Source organism: Phasianus colchicus, chromosome 19 (assembly GCF_987193195.1).
Source record: "Phasianus colchicus chromosome 19, bPhaCol1.hap1.1, whole genome shotgun sequence".
Taxonomy (NCBI): Eukaryota; Metazoa; Chordata; class Aves; order Galliformes; family Phasianidae; genus Phasianus; species Phasianus colchicus.
In genome coordinates, this window is record NC_143454.1 from 2,091,954 (window position 1) to 2,096,183 (window position 4,230).

Below are 4,230 nucleotides of genomic sequence, written 5' to 3' on the forward strand. Positions count from 1 at the left end.
GAAAGCTGGTGTATGTGGGAGAAAAGGCCATTGTGATGGGAGTCAGTGTGATCTTGAGGAGTGGAAAGCAGTATTCTTGAGATGAAACGTGAGGTATTTCTAAGAGTCCTGGTATTTCTGGGAGAAAATGTCTTGTTTTGGAGAGCCAAAGTCCCATTTTGGGGGCAGAAGCTGGTATTTCTGTGACACTGCCATCTTGATGGGGGTAAGTGTGATCTTGAGGAGTGTGAAGCAGCATTTTGGTTAGAAAATGGGAGCTCTTCCTAAGAGCAGTGCTATTTCTGGGAGAAAAGGAGCTCTACTGGGCATAAAAATGGTGTATCTGTGATAAAATGCCACATTTCTGAAAGAAACTGTCCTCTTGCGGAGTGTAATGCTGTATGTTCCGGAGGAAATGGGAAATATTCAGCAGAGTCCTGGTATTTCTGGGAGAAGAGGTCTGATGTGGGGGGGGGAAGGTGATGTATCTGTGAGAAAGCTGGTGTTTCTGGGAGAAAATGCCAGGTATTGGTGAGGAAACAGATGCTAGAGAGGGAAAAGGCCATCCCTTTGGGAGAGAAGTGGTATTTCTGGGAGAAAATGCCCCAAATCGGGGAGTAAGTGTCATCCTGAGGCGTGTCATGGAGTAGATTTGGGAGGAAATGGAGGTGTTTCACAGAGTAGCGGCACTTCTGGGAGAAAATGTCCTCAGTGGGAAAGACAATGTCCTCTTGAGGGAAGAAAACAGGTCTTTCTTACAGCAAATGTCATCCAATTGGGAGAAAATCTCCTCTCTTGGGGAGAAAAGTGGTCTTTCTGAGAGAAGGTGTCCTCTTCTTGGCTGCAAGTGTCCCATTTGGCATTGTCATGGAGGCTTTTTGGGGAGAAAGCGTGTGGCAGTTGTAAGAGAAGGGGTATTTCTGGGAGCAAATCTCCTCTTTTTGGAAGAGAAGGTGAAATTTCCAAGGGAAAAGTGGCATTTCTGGGAGGAAATGACATAGCTGGGGGAGAAAAGTGGGCGAAAGCATTTTTTCAGGTTCCTTGCACGAAATATTCCCAAGCAACAGACACTGTGAAGTGGGAGAAATCCAGAACTTCTACAGCATTTTGTCTGAACGCCCTCACAAAGAGAAAGGAGTGGGCTTCAAGACAGGTATCAGGATTTGGCCAATTATAAAACATACCTTTAGTTTTAAATGTGTTCCTTAACCCATTGTGTTACTTTGGCTCTATCTGAAGGGTTGAAAACTAAGTGCTTTTTTCTCTGCTTGTAATCCATTTCCTGTGGGTTGTTACCACCTATCTGTCGGGCAGGAACTACCCAGTTACCCCGTTGATCAAACCTTACCTTTGGATGTCATCCAAAATTACTTAACAGAAAAGAATCCAACTGGCATATCTACTATGAGGAGAATGAGCAACATTTCCTTGAAGAATTTACTCAAAGTAGGCGTGCGTATTATGTGCCAAGAAAAGAAGGAAATTTGATGCTAGCATCAGTTGATGAATATTAGCATATATTCTTTATATGGTACATGCTGAAGGCAATGCTGGAAAAAAAAAATATGAAGAAAAATCATTGTTTTAAGGTCTTCCTGCCTCAATTTAGGGAAAGAAAATGGCAAGTTCTTCAATGGAAAGGCTTTTTTGTTGTTTTGTTTGTTTGTTTGTTTTCCATGAAGAATGGAAGTACTTCAAGAGATGGGGGTTTTGTTGTCAATGTCTAAACAAAACATTTGCATTGAATTCAAAATCTGTATGTTTCAGCGTGTCCAACACAGCCAAAATATTTTGCTTAGAGAAGGCAGGCATGTGTTACTATTTTCAATGCGTTTCATGTTTAAAAAAAAAAAAAAAAAGTCAATAATGAAGCATTCACTCTGTTGATCCAGTTCTCACTGCGTCATTAAGGGCAGGGAACAGAAGAGACAGAAGGATATGAGACATCTTTGAACGCAGCGTATACAGCGGACTACTGAGAAATTCAAACCCAAACGTCTAGACTAAGTGGAAAAACTTGAAGGAAAAGAAAATAAAAACAACACACAAAAACACAACTTGGAACGAAGTCAAAAAACCAGGATGAAATGAAACAAACTCCATCTCCCCTCATGGAGATGTTTTGATGCAGTTTGGCAGACCAGCTATATGCTCACTTCCTGCTCCCAGGCCAGCTGTGAAGATTGCTCTCTGAATTATGGACTCACAGAATCGTTAAGGTAGGAAAAGGCCATGAATATCATCTGGTTCAACCGTAGACCTCTGGAAGGTTTCCTTCCAGACCACCACCCCCTTCCTTCAGGGGACAGGTGCCATGGTTTATTTTAGTGGGCAGCACCTCCTCAACTTAAGTTCCCTTGCCTTCAGTTCTCTTGCCCCTCTGCAAACACAGCAGCATGCCCCTAAAAACAAACAAACAAACAAACAAACAAACAAACAAATAATCCTGTGGTTTTGACACCTGTCCTCAAATTCCATGTCTGCTTTGACAGAATTACATTTTTTTAGAGGAGTACTTGGCCTGTGATTTTCAGTTAGTTCTGTCAAGCAGTGCACAGACCTTGGTCTCTGTAAAATGGGGCTCTCAGATAGGGTGAGCAAAGCTCACATGAGGGGAAATCACTAAGGGCAGGCTTGTCAGCCGGTTTGAATCCATCCCCTGAACAAAAAGAAGTGAAAAAACAAATTTGGCATCTTGGAGCCCAAACTGGCAGGCCTGATCTGAAATGACGTTGCAGTTTTCATTAGCTAGTAGGAGCTGATTTCTTTCCTCCTTATCCAACACGACCTTGAAACATACCTGAAGCTTAAGTAGGTTGTTGTAGTCTTCAGGGGCCTATACTAGCTTTCCACTAATGGAAACTAAGTTTTGAACTCCAGGGGATGAAATGAGGTGAACAAAATTGTCTATCTATCTAGTCACAGCTGTAAGATTTAAGGCATATGAAATAAAAAATGGGGCAAAAGGGACACCAAGAACCAGTTTGAACTTTAAGGTAGTAGAATATGTATAGGGCTGGAGCTGAAGAAGTAGCTTAAATAAGAGTCTTGTTTCTTGTTTTTGGCTTTTGTGGTTCAGCAGGGTGCAAGGCTGACAAATATTTAATAGCAGACCACTTCTGCCACAAAGCATGGCCATGGCTACAGAGGCTGGATGATGTCAAAGGATACAGAACAGCAGTCGTGTGATTATCCAGTGCATCACGTGGTAAGTAGAGGAGCTAATATGACTCTGACACCAATTCTTAGTCTACAGGCTTTTGTAGGATGGTATTCCTTAGCAGTATCTTTCACCTGGGGGTAAAGGGAAGGAGACCAAACATCCTCGGACAACCACATGCAATTTCTCACCATCATCAAAAAAGTAACCTGCTGTCAGTCATCTGGCTTGCTCCCTTCTGAGGTTACAACCCTTCAACAAAAGCAATTCAACAACAGACCACACATAAACTCACAGTCAACAAAAATAGTTCTTTTTTCTATTGCTGGAAGAGCTGCAGCAGTTTCAGTCTCCCGATGAGCTATACCACTGCAGCACTTCTTTGGGCTTGAGTTAGTGGTGCACCACTTTAACTTAGTAGGCTTAATAAAATACAGAAGGTACTTCACCTTTTTACTGAGAGGGAGGGCAGGAGAGGCAAAAATTGCTACTTTTTGCAAACTACCCTCAGTTTGCAGTATCCTAATGCTCTGTATGAAAGCCTAAAACCACAAAGAAAATGACTATATCTTTAAATATTAGCAATGCAATTTCCTTTCTTCTATTCTTGTGAATTCCAACTGCTTTCCTGATGTTTGCACTTACCAAGTAGACAACCCAGTGATTACTTTCTGTGATCAAACCTGGCAGCTGTGAACTCAAAAGGGCAGGCTGGAATGAAAGCAACACAGAAAAGCTGGAGAAAAGAACAGCGTGGCTTCACATGGTGATGGAGCTTTGTTTCCTATCTCCTCTGAAATTCTGCTCTTTCACATACCCTGCTGTTGTACAGCAAGAGGAAAAAAACAATCAGTGAAAGTGTTGAGTTTGTAGGAGACATGAGCTCCACTTGAAGAGCCATGAGATATTGGCTGGTGTTCAAGGGTATTTTCTGTTGGGTATTTTGTTCCCTTGGATGTCATAGGCTTTGTTTGCTTTTTTTTCCACTTAGTTTTCCTACTGCTTTCTACTTTGCTGCTTCTCTTTTATTCCTGTTTGTTTTCTTTTTTCTTTTTCTTTTTTTTTTCCATGTACTCTCCTTAAATTTGTTA

The 4,230-nt window shown here is 41.8% G+C and overlaps 1 long non-coding RNA gene across 1 annotated transcript; it reads left to right on the top strand.

Moving 5' to 3' along the window:
* Nucleotides 1-1,001: 1,001 nt before the first annotated feature.
* Nucleotides 1,002-3,280, top strand: LOC149915426 (uncharacterized). The gene is made up of 3 exons (XR_016458911.1): nucleotides 1,002-1,132; nucleotides 1,294-2,198; nucleotides 3,059-3,280. It is a non-coding gene; the product is annotated as an uncharacterized LOC149915426 (long non-coding RNA).
* The last annotated feature ends 950 nt before the right edge of the window (nucleotides 3,281-4,230 follow it).